The sequence below is a fragment of the Triturus cristatus genome, chromosome 11, assembly GCF_964204655.1.
Source record: "Triturus cristatus chromosome 11, aTriCri1.1, whole genome shotgun sequence".
Classification (NCBI taxonomy): Eukaryota; Metazoa; Chordata; class Amphibia; order Caudata; family Salamandridae; genus Triturus; species Triturus cristatus.
In genome coordinates this window covers 575,884,302-575,896,318 of record NC_140594.1, presented here as the reverse complement: position 1 = coordinate 575,896,318, position 12,017 = coordinate 575,884,302, and the positions used below count along the sequence as shown (strand labels likewise).

The 12,017-nt window shown below is 50.3% G+C and overlaps 1 protein-coding gene across 3 annotated transcripts in view; it reads left to right on the top strand.

Moving 5' to 3' along the window:
• The window catches only part of PIWIL2 (piwi like RNA-mediated gene silencing 2), a 1,855,951-nt gene that overhangs the window by 935,254 nt on the left and 908,680 nt on the right, over positions 1-12,017 (top strand). The window lies entirely within an intron of this gene.

Sequence of the window (12,017 nt, the reverse complement as noted above, 5' to 3'; positions counted from 1 at the left end):
ACCAGTGCCATCTTCAAGAGGAGATTTAAGCCCCACCCCCCTCAATGGGGTATATAGAACTAGTGTCAACGCAGCATTGTAGCAAAAATGGATGTGCTCTCTATACCTTCAAGACTCAAAAAAGGTGGGTCCCAAAGGCCTATACACACACAGGCCCCTCAACAAGTACATTCTCTTACAACATTTCCACATGGTCACTGCATAGAATGTCATTCCTCTTCTGCAGCAAGATGACTTCATGACCGCACTCAATCTGAAAGATGACTACTTTCATATAACCATATATCCCGATCATCGCCAGTACCTATGTTTCGTGGTAAGTGGTCAGCATGGTTAGGTCAAAGTGTTGCCATTCAAGGTCACACCTGCCCTCAAGGTAATTACCAATTGCCTAGCTTTGGGAGCCACACATCTCGGGAACGGGCAGCACTTCTGTCTTCTTTCCCCTACCTTGATGATTGACTGATCAAGAGTGCAGGGAAACAGTCTTACTCTCACCCTAGCCACTATATGTCTCCTTCATAGTTTACGGTTCACCATAAATACTGGCAAGTTCCGGCGGTGCTAGAGAGCTGACAAGCAAGATGGCCTCATCTGTGTGAAGCTCATCCTTCCCGGGGCCATAATCCTGCATTGGGGCCGGCACTGGCAGCCACCAAATGCCTCATGACACTGGCAGTAAGCAGACAGTAATCACGGCAAGGGTGTAAAAGATTTAGAGCTGGAGCTGATGGCGAGGGAGTGCCATGTGGCCGTGCGGGCGACGTCACTGAGACAATATGGCAGAGGCCCGTGACGAATGGCGATAGTGGCGAGCGGAAACAATGCCAGTGAGGAGCCGTGGAGACAGGGTCACACTGCTGGTGCTTGCGCAAGGCTTTTTCTCTGCTGTTGCCTGCTCCCTCGTTGGTGGATTACGAGCCTCTGTGGCTGCTGGGGAGAGACGGCCTTTTGCCTGGCGCAGGGTCTGTGCTTCTGCAGCAATCCGCTGCGCGGGCCTCAAACTGATACATGCCTGCTGGAGGTGGGGACGTGCTGACTGTGAGCTGGGAGCTGCGAGGTGCGTCACCGCCTGGAGACAACGCTGCTCCCGCTGGAAACATCACCCCTACCCTGTAACGTACTCCTTACCCTTTGGCGGACTGGCAGTGAGTGGGGCCTGCTATTCTTGAGCTGCTGAGACAGGGCCTACTACGTAGGGCTCAGAGACCCACTGCTGGGGAGAGTAGGGATCCGACGAGACTGCCGGCGTATTCCACCATACACTGCCCGACAACATACAGCACACACTGTTCCTGAGCGGGCCCGAGACCTCCCCGTTGGCACTGGCGAGTTGGAAGTGCTGACCGGGGATCGTGGCCTGTAGCGCAGCGCAACTCGCATGGTGCCTCCGCGCATGTAACTGGCAAATCAACTAACTGTCGCAGGCGCCGTCCCTCCGGGAGCGCAGCTGACTTATACCCCATCGGCCAAGCCTGGGGAGAGTGCGGCGTATCCTGCATGGATTACTGTGGAGTGGCTTGACCTGGGAAACTCCGGTGACGGCAGTCAGCGCCCGCAACGTTGTGTGCTAGGTGCACGCGACCGTGCGGACAGCACAGATCACTGCTGAGAGGGATGCTGCTATCGTGGGGTTCGCCCATCTTGAGGCTGGCGCATCAGAGGCCCCTACTTTCAGCACAAGCATCTACAAAGACATAAATAGATAAATAAAAAACACCAAAACTGAATCTTGCCACTTCCAGATTGCAATTGAAGCCTGGTAGACAACACGAGGACTGCTGCTGGAGAGAGGCGAGTTCCCACTGGGAGATTCTCCGTTGGAGCTGCACCAAGCGAGACCCTGGGGTATCGCCGTGGATCCCTGTTACTGGTTGAATCCACTTTAATGCTTGTTGTTTAAGAGAGACCTCCTCCCCCCGTTGGGCATTACCTAGGGTCATTGGCAGGACGGAGAGCAAGCACGCCAAACTGCCCTTTGAGCCATGGAAACGGCGAGGGGCCCTAGTGGATGCAAAGGCCCTAGCGGATAAACAGACCCTAATATGATGGTGGGCACCCAATCGGCAACACATCCTGAGGACTACTACTTACTATGCAGCAGAGCCTCACATCTATTGAGGCCAAAATGGACTCTGAGTATGCGCAAGGATCTCATTACTCATCGCTTAGAGACATGACAGGCATATAAGCGAGACGGAGCAAAGAATATCATTTCTGGAAGATGCATCATCAGCTGGGGAGAGCAAATGCTAAATATGGAACTCCTACTGAAAGTCATTGCTGCCATTATGAAGATTTGGAGGCGCGTTCACGCCGCAATAACATCCGAATCATAGGGGTTCCTGAGTCCACGGCACTGGGCACTTGTAAGACTATGTGGAGCGAATGCTGGTGAATCTGTTTTCGGCCTCCTGCTTTTCCAAGCTATTGGTGATGGAAAGAGTTCATAGATCGTTGACTGCAAGACCCCCTGCGAGTGCCACTCCCAGACCCATCATCGCCCGCCTCCTGAACTACAAAGATCGTGATGCAGCTCTGCACGTGGCACGGGACAAACAAGATCTAACCCATGAAGGGAACTCTGTCTCGACTTTCCCTGATTTCACTTTGGTGGTCCAGCAGGCACGCAAGAAATGTGTCCCTGTTAAACGAAAGCTGCAACAAGCCAATATTCCATATGCGATGCTATACCCAGCTAGACTTCGCATTACTCATCACGAAAAGCTGCACTTTTTCACTACTCCTTTGCAGGCACAGGACTTCTTGAAAAAACTCTCCTGCCTCACTCCCCAGTAGGGTGAACGCGATGGCAGATCTAGATCAACCTCCCTGGCTAGTGCATATGGTTGCCACTTGCCCGGCCTCTGGACACTCGTCCCTTGTCATTCACCACCTCCCCTCCATCAGGCGGAGAAGAGCAACTGCCGACCGAGACCATAATGATGGACCCTTCTTTATTCTACACCGTCTGCTCCACTTCTTGAAACTTGCAGTAGCCTTGGCAAAACCAAACTCTAACTAACCCCCCAGCACCCTCGACTACTCAAGGGGCTACGCCTGGCTCTCTGACATATACCCCCTGCGGAAACTCCCTGGACAATGTTACTGTTCTCATCATTCCTCTTCGTTTTCTTTTCCCCTTCCTAGCATCTACGATATCCATTTCCTCACGAATACCACCCCCCTTGCATCTTCCTTCTCAGATACACAATCTCTTTCCTGTGTGCCTCAAGCTTTCTAGCTTACTTATACTACTGGAGCCCACGTTGTCATGGGCCATACAGTTTACTGTTTGTTGATACTCTTATCTCACCACTGTTCTTGGGAATTATGGGTGGTAGGAATTCGCCTGCGGGTTCGGGCCGTGGGTGTAGGTGGTGGTAGGGGGGCCGTTTCTGTATGCAAAAACACGTCCATACAATAGCAGCGGTCAATGAACCCTCAGGCATGCGCGCACATTTTACTGTTACTCCCAACTAGCAGGATACATTGGTACTCATACTACTGAAATCGCAATATATAATCTGCTGACATGGAACGTGTGTGGTCTGAGACCCTCTTACGTGCGGGAATATACTGGGTTATCTAAACAGACGCAATGTGCACATAGCCATGCTGCAGGAAATGCACCTGGACCCCAAGACCTCACCCCCTTTTGCAGGGAAATGGGCAGCCTACAGTTGGTTTGCCTCATACTCCAGGTATGCCAGGGGTGTGGCAATCTTAACGTGACACCATCCACTACAGTCTTGCTGGCTCCCTCCAGGAACCTGAAGGCCGCTACTGTATACTTGGGGGTACATAGCTGCACACTCTGTCACACTAGTGAACTGTTACGGTTCCAATTCTGACACTGTCCCGTTTTTTTGATAAACTCTGGTGATAGACATAGCATCCACTCATGTAATATGGAGCGGTGACTTTAATGTCACATTACACCCAGGCATGGACCGTTCCCACAGTTCCCTAAGTCCGCTCACTAAAACAGGAAAGAGCCTGGCAGGCATCATGGCTGACAACCAGTTATTTGATACATGGAGAACCCTTCCTCCAACACAAAAAGAGGGTACATGCCACTCCTCGGCACACTCCAGCTGGTCCCGCATCGACTTCTGGCTTCTCTCACGGTGGTTACGCATCTGGTTGGTTGGAGCAAAACACCATGCAAGTACATACTCGGACCACTCCCAGATACTGCTGCGGGTGCGCCCCCCGGGCAGAGTTTCCCCATATAGATCGTGGCATCTTCAGCCCACGGCCCTGCTGGATGATTTCTTCTGCGAAGCAATAAGGCAGGAAACGCAGGACATCTTCGCCAGGAATTTAGAGACTGCCACAACGTTAGCCTGTGTCTGGGAAGCCTTTAAAGTCACCATACACGATATGTGCATTTCCTAGGGGGTGGCATCCTACGGGATATTAGGGAATCACTTTGGAAACTTGATAAAGCCATCAAACTAGCAGACACCCAGGTCGCAGAGGCCCCAGATGGTCAGGGACAGGCATGGCTTAGTGAGCAGGTAACAGAGTATCAAGCTGTGGCGGAACGCAATCAGCTTTTCCGATCCCGCTATTAGGGTAGGGAGAACGGCCTGGAAAAGCACTAGCTGAGATCATACGTGCTCTCAGATTTTCCAATTATGTTTTCGGGGTCGCAGGAGTGGCAGGTACCCTGCACACAGACTCAATGGGCATTCTATGCACCTTTTCAGAATATTACTCCACTCTTTACTCCACATAACTCGCCCCAGTGACATGTGGCCCTATTTTGAAGATATCACCCTGGGCTGGCTCAGCGACACTCGCAGGGAATTTCTGGCTGCAGATATTGAAGAAGGCAAGATTTGTGTGGCCATAAAGCAATTACGTAGCGATAAGGCCTTGGGTCATGATGGGCTGCTGGCCGACTTCTACAAGTATTACACTGATTCATTAGTCCCCATCCTCAAAAAAGTATATGAAGAGGCAAAACAATTGGGGACCCTCCGACTAACGATGCGTGAAGCAACGATTATAATGCTGCTCAAATGGGAAAAGACCCTACCATATGTTGTGCCTACAGGCCACTTTCTTTGATTAATTGTGACTCAAAAATATTGGCCAAAGTACTGGCGAACAGGCTGAGTCTGTTGAGGGGGGCTCTGGTTTTACCAGACCAGGCAGGATTCAAACCTGGGAGAGCCACCTCCCATAACCTATGCATCCTCTTTGCACTACAGCAGGATATAGACCCTGAACTGGTGGCGGCAGCTGCAGTCTTTTTAGATGTGACCAAAGCCTTCGACTCGCTAGAGTGGAACTATATGATCATGTTCTTACATAGAACAAAAAAGCTCCACACCGCAGCTGACCAATGGTTCAGCACATCAATCCTTAGTACATAATTATAAGAGTCCTGTGCATATCGCTTCCGGAAACCACCGCAGTTCGGCTCCACAGGGATCCAGACAAAAAGATTATTAAGATAGTGGAAGGTGCACCAAGAAAGAAGTCACGCACTCTTAAGGAAGTCCTTTGTATTTCTTTTATTCTTCTTTGTAAACAAACGATTAGACAACAGCCAACGCGTTTCGTTCCTATCAAAGGAACTTCATCAGGGCAAAATAGACTAAGTGTAATCATCCAAGAAGTATTCTCAGTTTCTTATTCATTCAAGAAGAAGCCCCACAATAAGGATTCAGATCTCTCCAATCCAGGCACGTCAGTCTGGAAATTCTTCTTCTTATCAGCAACAAGTACGTCCGGCAAAAAGTATGTTTTGATACTTTTTGCCGGGCGTACTTGTTGCTGATAAGAAGAAGAATTTCCAGACTAACGTGCCTGGATTGGAGAGATGTGAATCCTTATTGTGGGGCTTCCTCTTGAATGAATAAGAAACTGAGAATACTACTATATGCTATCCACCTCTACATTCGCGACCCACACACTAGCCTGAACTCTGTACTCTGAGAGTTCATCAGATTTGGCGAGATATCTGGAATAAACATAAGTTAGAAAATGTCCCAGATGTTTCCCCGCACCCCCAACACCCCTATATTTTCGATGGATTACTTGCTGACCTGGTGTGAATCGCAGATAAAATACCTGGGTGTGGTGGTCTCCAGGGACCTAGGGGAGACACTGCAGGCAAACTAGGAAGCTGCTGTCGCTTCACTCACTAACTCAGTAACCAGATGGATCTCGCTGCCCCTGTTGTTGGCTGGGCAGATATTCTTTGCAAAAATGGCATTCTCCAGTATTTGGGGTGTCTTTCATAGATTCACATGCTTGAATATTCCCCGTCGTCGAAGTGGGAGTCCCACGGTATATATAAAAAGAAATAAGTATCATGTATATATACATATACACATACATAACCACATAAGAGTATATACATACCCAAATAAACTTATATATATATAGTTCAAATAACATATCAAGTTAAAATACCATAGGATAGCATTGAGACATAGGAAAGCATTGAGAAAAAGAATCACTTTGCTAACATATCACTGTCATTTTATAGTCCAAACTCCAGCCAATCAGGCGCTAGCACCCTCTAGAACCTTCTCCTCAGAGGCTCAGACCCTCAGATTTTCTACCGCACGTCGTGTGAAGGGAGTCTCCCTGAGCTCTGCTCAGTTCTTCATCTGGTTTGAGGTTTTTTGTCTCTCATCATGTCTGCAAGTAAGAAATCTCTTTTCCGTCCTTGTTCATCTTGCGGAAAGTCAAGACTTTTCTCTGAGGATCCCCATGAGAAATGTATTTATTGTCTGTATCCTGATCATAAGGTGGCTAACTGTAAGATCTGCAGAACTTTCTCTCACAAAACTTTGAAAGATAGAGAAGGTCGCCTTTTAATATGGCTTCAAAAACTAAAGGAATCAGACAACCCACTTTCTGAGGTGGAAAGTGTAGCCTCTGTCAAAACAGGAGTCTCCTCAAAGCGTGGAAGTGTCCAGGACTTGCCATCTCCTTTTCTGAAAAAGAAGAGACTTCACCTTGAGGAAGTGTCTACAGGCAAAGTCTCTGTTACCACGTCTGCGCCCCCGAGACGTAGCTCTCAGGCGTCTTTGACTCCGTCAGTACATGTTTCCAGTCAGAAACTGTCAAAACCGTCGACGGGCCCGTCGACGGCCCCTCCGTCGACGAGATCGGCTACTTCATCAGCCTCGTCGACGACGGTGACGACGGTATCGACACTGACTTCGTCGACGTCTTCTCCGTCGACGGTAGTATGTGTGTCTCTTAGAACTATCTCGTCGACGATACCACTCACTTCTTCGTCGACGACTGGGAAGCTGGCGCTTCCGTCGACGTCTACAACTCCGTCGACGATGGATAAAAAGAAGAAGAGGAAATCTTCATCGTCGACGACAGCCCCGTCGACGACATCCTCGTCGGCGACAGCCACCCCGTCGACGGCAGCCACCCCGTCGACGGCAGCCACCCCGTCGACGGCAGCCACCCCGTCGACGGCAGCCTCCTCGTCGACGGCGGCCTCCTCGTCGACGACAGCTCCGTCAACGATTACTTCGTCGACGGTCGCCTCGACGACGGTGGGGTCAAATTTTGCGACAATGCCATTGGTGCCAATGTCAACGCCAGCACCGGGATCTGTGGACAGCTCCTTAATGCTACGTCGTAAGGCCATGCTAGACCCAGTTATGTTACCACCTGGACCACGGCCACCTCGTCAACTATTTCCCTCAGGGGATGAGGACGATTCGGATGAGGGCGATCAGTCTCTTTTTCGGGATGCTCATAGTCCTTCTGAGCTACATATAAAGTGCCAAGAGTCTGAGGAGGATGAATACTATGAACAGGAAGAAGAGCAAAATTCCTCTGCTCCGGTTCCTATGGTGCAGCTTCCTGTGCGGCTTATTTCCAACCTCCAATATATGTTGGAAGATTATAATCGTCGCTTTCCAGCATCCTCTCAAAATTCTCCACGTGAAGCGCCATCTGAGGTTCCACCTCATCCTATATTGCCAACGATACCCACGCCCTCCACACCTGCACTGCCTTCCAATGCAGAGGATGATAATATGGACAATCTGGATACGGAAGAGGGTGAGCTCCCAGAGGACGACTCTATGGCGGACTGGGATGATTACCAAATCAATTCGCCCGCATCACCGCCAAGGTCACCAGTCAACTCGCCACCTGTCGACATAACAGGGTTCCATCAGCTGATGGAGAGAGCAGCGCAACGCTTTCACCTTCCCATGGTGGTTAGGGAAGAGGACTGTTTCTTGTACGACTTCAAGTCCCAGCCTCAGAAACAAGTACGAGCTGTGCCAATCATAGACTTCATATGGAATGAAGGCATAAAGTTAATGAAGACACCTAATTCTATTCCGGCGGTGCTCCCACGCCTGGAGAAAAAATATAAAGCTCCGGATTCTTCCCCAGCCTGCTTGGTGTCTCAACCTAAGCCGGACTCAGTGATCACACAAGCGGCACAGCGCCGCTCCAAGAATCCATCATCTCCAATGTCGGCGCCTCCGGATCGCGACGGCCGTCGCCTGGATGCCATAGGCAAGAAGTTTTCAACCATGGCGTCAACAACGGTCCGGGCTGCGAATTCTTTGGCAATCCTCGGCCGTTATGATAGACAGATGTGGTCGGACATGGCTGCATTGGTCAAGCTTATACCGGAGGATTCTAGAGCGGAAGCTCAGAAGATCCTGCAAGAGGGTGAGAGGGCGTCATCCGAGATCATTGACTGCTCTGTTGACATCGCATCCACCGGTTTCCGCCAATTGGCGGGAGCAGCCGTCCTAAGAAGACAGGGCTGGCTTCGATCAACCTCTTTTCGGCAAGAGGTCCAAGCTAAGATTTTGGACATGCCATATGACGGGGAGTCATTATTCGGCCAACATGTGGAAGATGCCTTGCAAACCATAAAAAAGGACACGGATACGGCTCGTTCCCTCGGCACTCTACAGTTTAGGAAGCAGCCCTTTCGAGGTGCGCGCGGCCGCGGCACCTCCTCATCATCATCCTTTCGTGGCTCCTCGTCCCAATACCGCTCGTACAACCAAGGGCAACAACGGTACTTTTAACAACCGCAGCAGTCCTACAGACAGCAAACTAGCAAGTCATATAGAGGAAAGTCGAATTACAGAGGGAATTCAACCAAGAAGCAGTGACTGTGTACGGAAAAAACTTCCTTTTCCCAGTTATCCTCTAGTTCTTGTTGGAGGAAAAATCTCCCAGTTCTTTTCAACCTGGTCCTCAATCACTTCGGACCGCTGGGTTCTGGATATTATTTCAAGGGGCCACGCCCTAGAGTTTGTGAAGGTTCCTCCACGCACACCTCCATCCGGGCCACCACCCGCCCATCTCAAAGAACTTTTCAAACAGATCCAAATAATGTTAAACAAGGGTGCCATCGAAGTGGTTCCGAAATATCAAAGAGGGTTGGGATTCTATTCCCGTTTTTTCCTCATACTAAAGAAATCAGGGGAATGGCGTCCCATCCTCGATCTCAGATTGCTCAACAAATTTCTCAAGACTCAGTCCTTTCGGATGCTCACATTGAAGGACATCCTCCAATTCTTTTCTCAGGAGGATTACATGACAACGATCGATCTGCAGGACGCATATTTCCATGTGCCCATTCTACCACGCCACAGGAAATACCTACGATTTCGAGTGGGCCACAAGGATTACCAATTCAAAGTCCTACCCTTCGGACTCTGCTCAGCCCCGCGGGTTTTTACAAAATTCCTGGCCCCGGTGGTGGCTCACTTACGACAAGAGGGTATTCAGATATACCCCTACCTGGACGATTGCCTCATCAAAGCTCAATCCTCCCACCAGGCGGCCCTCGATACCCAGCGCTGTCTCGATCTGTTCCAGTCCCTGGGGTTGTCAATCAATGTACAAAAATCTCAACTCACGCCGACTACGTGCAAGACCTTTCTCGGCGCTTGTATCAATACGAGCACAGCCATGGCTTTCGCTTCAGCAGAGCGTCAAGAACGGATTCAACAGCTTGCGAGCTCCATCGCAGCAAAGCAGTCAGTTTCAGTCCGCATATTGAAATCCTTTCTGGGAATGGCGTCCTCATGCATCGCTTTGATCCCTCTCTGCAGACTAAAGAGTCGCATCATCCAAGAGGAGTTAGACAAGCAGTGGCGCCAGGTTTCCGGTTCCTTCAACGATCAGATCGTGGTGTCACCCCGCATGGCTCAAGCGCTGCATTGTTGGACCCGTCCTGCCAACATCGCAGCAGGAACATCTTTTCTGTCGACAACCCCAGAGCTCGTCCTTACCACGGACGCATCCATGGAGGGTTGGGGCGCACATTTTCAAGATCTATCCGTCAAGGGCCAATGGTCAGCGGCTCAGCGTTGCTGGCACATCAACAGACTGGAACTGATGGCCATTTTCTTGGCGTTGAAATCCTTCCGCCTGCAGTTCCAAGGGAAGTCAGTCCTCATTCAGACGGACAACACCACGTGCATGCACTACCTGAACAAACAGGGCGGGACAAGATCTCCACTGCTCTCCCGTCTGGCGCAGAGGATTTGGAGTTGGGCCATACTCCATCAGATGACGTTACAAGCAATTCATCTGCCCGGCATTTCCAATACTCTGGCGGATGCACTCAGTCGGTCAGCATCATCAACCCACGAGTGGGAGTTACATCAACCGACTTTGGAATTTGTCTTCAACCTTTGGGGTCACCCGACAATCGACCTCTTCGCAACCCCGCAGAATGCAAAATGCCAGTCCTACGCAAGCTGGTTTCCCCACCAAGGGTCGTGCGGAAATGCCCTTTCGATCAATTGGTACGGGATATTTGCGTACGCTTTTCCGCCGATTCCTTTGATTCCGCGAGTGCTGCGGAAGATGAGACAACAACCGTGCCATGTACTTCTAATAGCTCCACGGTGGCCTCGGCAAGCATGGTTTTCGGAGTTGCTTCTCCTATCCCAACGCGAGCCCATCCTTCTTCACCTGAAGCCGGATCTGCTGACAATGAACGATGGTCGGATATGCCATCCGAATCCCAGCTCTCTTAGCTTGTCGGCTTGGAACCTGAGCACCTTGAATTTGCTCATTTGAACATTCCTCCAGCCTGCAGGGAGGTGTTAGCTAAGGCAAGAGCTCCATCCACAGTGAAAACGTATAAGCTCAAATGGAAGCGATTTTGTCTTTGGTGTGCTTCCGCCCACATTCATCCTGTGCACGCTCCCCCAGAACACATTCTGCCGTTCTTCCTACAACTAGCGCAGTCTGGATTATCGCACTCTACCTTAAAGGTCTTTCTAGCGGCAATATCTCGCTTCCGACAAGACGGCTCATCCTCTCTCTATTCATCCAGAGTCATACAGCAATTTTTCAAGGGTCTCTTCCCAATGTTCCCGCCCATTCGGCGTCCTCCACCCACGTGGCGCCTGAACATCGTGCTGGCTCAGCTCATGAAGGCGCCCTTCGAACCTATCCACTCAGCGGATGTCAAATTTTTAACTTGGAAAGTGGCCCTCCTCCTTGCTCTGACCTCTTCCCGCAGGGTCAGTGACATTCACGCCTTTACAATAAAGCCTCCGTTCCTTCAATTCAGATCGGACTGTGTCATCCTCCGCACTAATCCGGTTTTTATACCTAAAGTACCATCCGATTTCCATCTTAACGAACCGGTGCTTTTAAAGACTTTTTTCCCGCATCCACAAACCCCGGCGGAGCAAAGCTTACACTCTCTGGACTTGAAGAGATGTCTTAAATTCTACATTAGCAGAACTCAATCCTTTCGCAAATCTGACCAGTTGTTTGTGGCCTACGGGCGTGCTTGCAAAGGACAATCGGTCACCAAACCTACGATTGCCCGTTGGGTTTCATCAGCAATCTCTTTTTGCCATCAAAAGGCTGGTAAGCCTCTGTCTTCGGGAGTGAGAGCCCATTCAACGAGGGCTATGTCATCTTCCACTGCCCTGTTCGCTGGTGTGCCCATCCATCAGATATGCCGGGCAGCTACGTGGTCCAGCAGACACACGTTTACGAAGCACTACTGTCTGGAATCC